General features: G+C 47.8%; 1 long non-coding RNA gene across 1 annotated transcript in view; it reads right to left on the reverse strand.

The window, feature by feature from the left end:
* Positions 1-1,868: 1,868 nt before the first annotated feature.
* Positions 1,869-7,889, reverse strand: part of LOC109298851 — a 10,035-nt gene continuing 4,014 nt past the window's right edge. Inside the window, exon 3 of the long non-coding RNA XR_002097717.1 lies at positions 1,869-1,883. This is a non-coding gene — a long non-coding RNA (uncharacterized LOC109298851). The remainder of the gene's footprint in view (positions 1,884-7,889) is intronic.

Genomic DNA, 7,889 nt, shown 5'->3' on the forward strand with positions numbered 1-7,889 from the left:
TTGCGACAAGCCATTGATCTTTGCAAATGGGTCCTGGTATGAAAAAACTTTAGAACCACTGAGCTAGAACAACATTTCTCAGCCCATGGATTGCAACCCAAAAGTGAGTTGCAAGAATATACGAAAGGGTTGCAAACAAACTTTAAAGGAGAAAAACACAGGAAATGGTGGCTTTTCCCTTTCAGGCTGACAGAGTTCCAGCCTGGTAGGGGCTGCTTGTGGCCCCTGATACTCCCCCCCCACACACACTGAGGGGCTCAGGCCTGGGGGAGCAGCAGGCTGGGAGTGAGGGGCACTGGGTCAAGACTAGCAATCAATGTTTACAAATGGGTCCTGGTACAAAAAATGGTTGAGAACCACTGAGCTAGAGCACAGTCCTTTGGAGACTAGAGCTAACTGCTGTATGTTAAAGTAGTCCCTAGGTTGCTGTTTTGCTGAGGTCAGTGTACCTCAGCCTAGAGAATTGGGGAACTGTCACTGGCTCCCTGATGTCTAAAGTGCAAAAATTGATCTTGAATTGTAGCAGGGAAATAGAAGTTCTGCATATAAACTAAATGATACTAGCCACAATAGTCACAATAGTGACCTAGGCATCTGACACGACCTCTTAGTATGGTTCTGTATTCAATGTAGATGGGACCAACATGAGCTTCAGAGAAAAGAGGAACCTTGGTAGGAGAACTGCAGAGATGCTTCAGTAACTATATGAAAAAATGCTGAGATCAACAAGTAAACAAATAACTGTGCCTCAATAAAGTGTTTAACTGCATGCATGGAAAGTGATTTCTCATGCTATGGGCAGAGGGCAACTGCAGTTGAAAACGGAGGTACATAATAGTGTATGAGATGACTGGAGTTGGGAAGAGGGCTATTTTTTTTTCCAAGCTGAGGAACAAGGCCTTGCAATTAGAGAAAGCTTCAAAGTCAGGGGAGGATTTTTAGGCTGCAGATGGATGAGAGGTTTGAAAGTCTGGTGCTTCCTTTAAAACAGGAGTTGTCTACTGATGGTACACATACCCCCGGAGTACTTGGGAAAGCCCTAGCGGGTATGCACGAGTGGGCAGGGACGGAGTGCTGCCATCCACCACCCTGCACTGATGCCCCCCAGGAGCAGAGCTGAGGGGGGAAAAGGCAGTGGCACCCCTCTGCAGGCCACACAGGCACTTCCTGGACGTCAGGGGTTGGGGGGAAGCTCACACACAGCAGCTGCTGCCGCCACCCACCACCCCATGCTGCTGCCGCTCTGTGTCCAGTCATGCACCCCCCACCCCCTTACTCTGCGTCTGGCCACCAGGGTGCACTCATTAAAAAAGATGGAAAACCCCTGCTTTAAAACACAAGAAATTCTGAAAGGGAAGGGCTGGGATTTGGAAAAGAGCATCTCTGTTAACTACCTAATCCCTCTACTTTGCTTCTCCACCACCATACTACCATTGCCCTCCTTCCATGGAGACCTGACAAAGCCTGCCTCCTAAGGCCTGTCCTGGTTGTTCATTTGTGGGGAGCTGTAGTTGAGAGATGTAAGACATCCATTCACCTAAGGGGCAGAGTCAGGCTGTCTTTGCCCACACTGCTGGATCAGGGAGTGAGATTGGGAAGCAAACCTGTACTTCAACAGTGACAAGGATAGTCACAAGAGTAGCCCCAGGGATGCTTCAAAAGTAATCTGAACATATGCTTCATCTCTGTGGTCAAGGTGATGGCTTTAGTCAGGCTGTACGCTTTGCACAGTTTACAGGAAGATGGAGGCCCAGCTGGAACTGGCCACAAGTAAAACCGTCTTGCCAGATATTTTGACACTGTTCAGGGAAGATAATTTTGTAGGTAACTTTGACTCAAAGTGATTCTCATCTTCACTTTTATTCTACACAGGATTTGCCACCCTGCCTTCCCCGTTAATTTCTTCTCCCACTTTACATTCCTCTAGCTGCCACCCCCTAAGCCAGACCTGACACTAATGCCAGTACTTGAAAAGGAAAATATCTATGGCTGATAGTTGCCTGGCACCCCCCAGACCAAGAGTTTAACCTCCAAGCCTGGAGAAATAGCTTAGAGGTCCATCATAAGGATTTTATGTACCAAGAGCTCATTCAAGGTTGCTCTGCCCCTTGTATGGTTATTTGTGCCAATGCAGAGTGAGTCCAGTGTTTATAGGGTTGTTGGTTGTAGCTGTGTTGGTCTAAGAACATAGGCAGACAAGGTTCTTTGGGTAGATGTGATATCTTTTACTAGACTAATTAAATAGTCTGAAAAATTGTTCTTTGCAAGCTTTTGGGCACAAACACCCTTTTTCAGGCATAGGGAGAGTTTATGCTTATTCTGCACTGGAGCAAATGACTTTGCAAGTCAGGGCTTTGTTGAGTGCTAATATAAACTGGCTTCACAGCAGTGGAGATAGGCTTTCTCTAACATGGGGGTGTCAGCCATTGGAGGCCAAACATCAGTAACACCTGCATCTGTACAGATCTGTGCCACGAGTGCAGCTTACTCCATTTTCAAGAAGGGCCAAACTTTTTATCGGAACAAATCCTGCTTGCAGCACTTTAGTCTGCTTGCACTAGGGGTCTGAATCAGTGATATTAGACTTGAGCCTGGGTACTGATAGCTGAAACCCCCTGTGGCAAAAGGGCCAAATTCCTAATATGCAAAATGATAGGAAAGTCAGGTCCTTAGAACCAAACAATTCAGTAAATCAAAGGAGATTGAACTAAATGCTGCTGTGCATTGAACTCCCAAGGCTGAAAGAAGTTGACTGCATGTGAACTCTTGTTTGTTGTGACACTATCACAATAAACAAAAACAGGATCCCATTGCCCTGGGCATTACACAGACACAGAACAGCAGAGTCCCTGCTCCAGATACATACTTTTGCTTTTGCATGTATGCATGTGGGTTTGTTGATTTGATTGATACAATCTAAATGCACAAGACAGACCCAAGTCTGGTAGTAATGAACAAGAAGAGTAAATATACAGGCTAGGGACAGAAGTTGCACATAAATGGGTGCAAATGATTAGAAACTGGTTTAAACCCATACCAGAACAGAAATTCAGTGCACATAAACTACTTCTAAAATGGACAAAACTGGTTTAAGAAAACCTGGTTGAATGTAGCATCAGACTTAACTTAAACCAGAAAAAGGTCTGGGACAGAAGTTCCATAAACCAGTTTGACCTAAAGCAGTTAATTCTCAGTCCCCCAGCATCCCAGGTTGTTTTGCAGCCCTGGCCTGGGTTGGGCTGTCTACTCTGGTGGAGCAGGGTTGGCCCCACCCCTCTTCTCCCAAGCCAGAACACTATTGCTGCTTGAACTGGCTGAGGAGGGGGTGAGGGTGGGAAACCATGTTCAAGGGTGCCCCCCTCGCTGCTCGAGCGGCAGGAGCAGGGGGTGTGGCCGGATGCCACTAGCCTCAGGGGAAAGGGGGGTTTAATCTCCCTTCCCTCCCATGTCCCACTGGCATAGTACCCCAGCCAGGGCCTGCCAGGCTTTCAATCAACTCACTGCATGAGCAGCCAGTTCCCCTGCCCCTCCCCAACAGGGCCCAGCACTGCGCCACTCCAGTCATGAGCCCTGAGGCCGTGCTGCACATAGCTCCTATCCCACCCCCCGCCACCCTGTGGTGGGGGAGGGGGAGAGCCATGCCCACCGCAGCGGCTCTGTGACAGCCTGGCCTGGCCTGGGCGTGGAGAGCTAGAAACAAGCCAGGCACACAGCTACTGCAACCCAAGCCTGAGCCACAGCTGGCTGGGAAGGGCCCTCCCCCTGTGTCTTGTCCCCTCCTCACCCACCCTCAGCAGTACCTGAAGGCTGACCCAGCTCAGCCCCCCAGCCCCAGCCCCAGCCCTGGGCAAAGTGGGTGGATGGTGGGGCTGGGCTATATGGACCTGCCAGCGCTGCTTCTTTGCAATTTCCCCTCTCCCTCCCTCCCTGCTTCACCTCAGGCCCGGGGCTGGCATCTGGCCATGCCCCTGCTCTTGCTGCTCAACCCTTAGGTGCAGCCAGGTGCTGGGGCCTGGCCACACCCTCTTCCATCCCCCCAAAGCCTGGAAAGGGTTGCTTCCCTCCTCCCCCTCCAGGTACACCCCAGCTGGGATCACTGCAGGCCACGGTTGGAGTTTAAACCCCTCTTCAATCATCCTTAGGCCTCCTGGGGTCTGGCCATGTCTCCCCCTCCACCCCTGCCAGCCCTCCAGTTCAGCTTCCCTCCAGCCTTCGGACCACAGTAGAAGTGAAGGGAGGGCTGCTGTAGTGACCCCTGGCTTCTGGCCTGAGCCACTGCAGGCATGTGGCTGCATTTCCAGAATCAGAAGTGAATGTCTATTCACTTGCTTGTCAGTTCAATCTACACAGGTTAGACTAATCTACAAAAACTGAATCAATTCACACTCAGGCTTTTTGAATGTCTGGACTTAACCACGATGGTAAAAAGTATCATGTTAGTTCCACAAATGTGTTTTTGGGGGGTTTGCTAATTGGAAAGAGAAAGGGAGAGGGATAGCTATGGAGTGAGGTTGAGGTGAGAAGTCTCTGAAGGAGATGTGGGGAGGAAGAGGGGCAGGGCTTGAACAAACAGCCAGTCAACACAGAGCAGAGAAAGGCCAGTAAAAACTGCAGTGGTCCCAGGATGTCTGAAGGTCCCTGCTTCTGCAGCTGCTCCTATTGTCTGGCTGCTTCCAGCCACCTTTCCTAGGGATCACATGGGCTAGGGACAGACATCCAAAAAACCAGAGCCTGAATTGACTCAGTCTTTGCAGGTTAGTTTAACCTGCATAGATTGAACCAATTTGTAAGTGATTAGACATTCACTTTTGACTCTGGAAATGCAGGGACATGCCTGTAGTGGCTCAGGCCAGAAGCTGGGGGTCACTAGAGCAAGCCCTCAGCTTGAGGGAAGCTAAGTTGAGGGGGGACATGGCCAGGGCACGTGTCAGTGCCCACACCACTGCTGTCTGCAATAGGGGGATTAAACCCCCACTTCCCCTCAAGTTATTGACATCTGGCCACCACAGCACTGAGTATACAAGCGGAGCCTATTGGTGCCTGTGCCACCCCCCACTCTGCAATGGGGGAATTAAACCCCCACTTCCCCTCAGACTACTGAGGGGGTGGGTCTGGCCACACCCCAGCACCCGCTGTTGGAGCAGCAAGGGGGATGGGGATGCTTGGCGAGAGCTGTTGCCCCCTTGCCAGGCAGACCCAGCAGCACTTCTGAGCAGAGTTTTCCATCCCCATCTTTTTCTCAGCCAATCGGAGCAGTGCTAGTGCTCTGGCTAGGGAAGAGAGGGGTGAAGCCAACCCTGCTCGCCTGGAACAGACAGCCCAGGCCAGGGCTGCAGAGCATGCTGGAGGACTCTGATTTAAGTTAAACCAGGAAAGGGTCTGGGACAGAAGTTGCACAAATTAGTTTGACCCAAATCAGTTAAGTCTGATACTATATTTAACCAGGTTTATCTTAAACCAGTTTGGGCAATTTTTGGGAGGTATCTGGCCTTAATCTGATCCTGCTCACAGACCTTTCTCCACCTCCAGCTTTCATATTATACTCATAGGCCATTTTTTGTTGCTATTTCCTACCCATTGTATTACACGATATACAGCAGAGGAGGTCCCACCACCCAAGCAAGCTCTACCTGTTTTATGAGAGGAGGTCAAATTGTAACTGGAGGCGGAGGAAGAAGAAATGAGGCATTTAGAACAGCTTTAATGGTGCAAAATTGTCTCAGTACAAGATGCATGCAACAGCCACTGGCTTCCATGGCTATTAGTCACATCCTGCAAGGGTACACAGGGCTTTTGAGCTGCGAAATGGTCTCAGGCCAAAGTGAGCATTTTTCTCTTGCCAATAGTCAGAGCCCTCCCATGGGAAGAGTTGGACACGCCCCAGCTCTTCAGGCTGCAGTAGACAAAAGAAGGAAACAAACCCAAGGGCATTTAGGTATTTTGGTCCTTGTTTTCTGTTAGTGTTCAGTGTACAGGAGAACGCTCTCCCCTCCCATGGCAATGTGCTTTCCTAGGAACAGTCCTAGACTTCTGTAAGAAGCCCTGTCTGCACAGCAGGTGAGCTCTGTTGATGCATAATGTCACACAGGGCCCTATTGAAATGACACTTGCTTTTTGTCTGAGGGCTTTAGAACTTGTCTCACAGGCAGGGTTTGCTACTGCTATGTTTCAGGTGCATAAAACTACCTTTAAAATAAGAATAGTTTGAATTTCACCTATTTATTTAGGATGTGCATGATTTTTCTTAGCAAAGGATTCCAAGCCACAGCACTGGTCTGTAGATGCACACAGCACCACGGAAATGCAGGCACGTCTAGTGTAGAAGAGAGGCAGCCCACACGCACAGAGCACACTGAGAATGAAAGGGAAGAGATTCTGGCCAGAGGTGCTGGGTAAAAAAGCCTGTGCAAATAAGTGCCACGGGATAATGGCACCTCTGTTCCCTTTGCCATGTGGCCTTGGGGAATGACGGCTGAGGGAGCCAGTCAGAGAAAGCAGCCTCTGCTCTAAGTAGATGGGAAAAAGGGGTCAGTAAAAGCCAGCCCTTTGCTAATAAAGCCAACCTAAAATGGCACAGAGGAGATGGCCTTCACTATGAGGGCACTATACAAGTTGCCCCCCATAGCTAAGGACAGAAGTTACACATAAACCAGTTTAAGTGATCAGAAACTGGTTTAAACCTGTAACAGAACAGAAGTTCTCTTTCCCAGAGACTTCCAAGAATGGATTGTAAAGTGTATTAGGTCTCTGCTGTGTCTTATACTTACACTGCAAGTATTTTTATTATTAAAAAGGTGCTTGTTACAGCAACAGCAAGGTCTGTTTTATCCCAGTTAAAGAGAACTAAAACAATGTGAGAATGGGGCATAAGTATACTCTTTGAACTTCTACTGTAGTTGACTGTTTTTACACACAAAAAATAAATCCAAGACTGCAGATAGCATCCTCCAGAAGTTTAAACATCAGAGAAGTCCTTTATGTGATTTAGACTCAAACATATGAAGTCTTGGGAGTTTCCTGGCAGATAATGAATGTCCTTAACTTTTAGTTTCATTGGGAATGGAGGGTTCTCAAAAGTATTTGCAAGGCAGTTAATAGGCCCTTAAGCTGTGGGGGTGAGAAGGCAATAAAATGGAGTCTTGAGGCTGTTGGAATATAAAGCAAGGCCTTTTGTCTGGGAACACTACTTATCCCTGAGGAATTTGTTGGGAGTGCTCCTCCTTTTGTTTTCCTAGATCTTGCCGATGCAAACATCCTCAGGTAGGAAATCCCAAGCTGATAAATGAGAAACAATTAAAAAGGAGGTGAACTTTGCATAGCTTTTCATTGTCTTTAATTCATCACATGATACCACCCAGCTATACCAAAGGTATGCATGATTTCAAAGACAAGTGACCCAACCTGGAGCTCAAAAGATCAAAACAGCTTACATTACCAAACAGGTCTAGACCTTTTACAAAAAGGATTCATTTATTTTCTTCACGACTTTTTTTTTTTTTTTGAAGCCCTGGTGACTTCCTCATTTTTCCTGATTTAATCCCCCATTTTGTAATTTATGGCTTAAAAGAAAGCAAACAAACAAATCACTATTACTGGGTAATCCTCAGTAGGAAGGTCAAAGTGACAGTGATTTCCCCATATCCATCCCCCCACCCTTTTCTCCATGGTATTATAAAGTTCAAGATTTGTTTTTAAGAATTTGATGAAAGTTCTTCAGAGTGAAAGGTGGCAAAACAATGGCTCCTTCTGGATGCTTCAGACCTTGGATGTCCAGCTTGCAACACCTTGAAGAAAGCACCCGCTGATAATGAAGACCCTTTAACATGCATATAGATATGTCCCATAAGGCATCCTGAGTTTGTGGAAACACTTGGGCATCATACATTAAC

The sequence above is a fragment of the Gavialis gangeticus genome, unplaced genomic scaffold (assembly GCF_001723915.1).
Source record: "Gavialis gangeticus isolate Ggan-Ray unplaced genomic scaffold, GavGan_comp1, whole genome shotgun sequence".
In the NCBI taxonomy this organism is placed as follows: domain Eukaryota; kingdom Metazoa; phylum Chordata; order Crocodylia; family Gavialidae; genus Gavialis; species Gavialis gangeticus.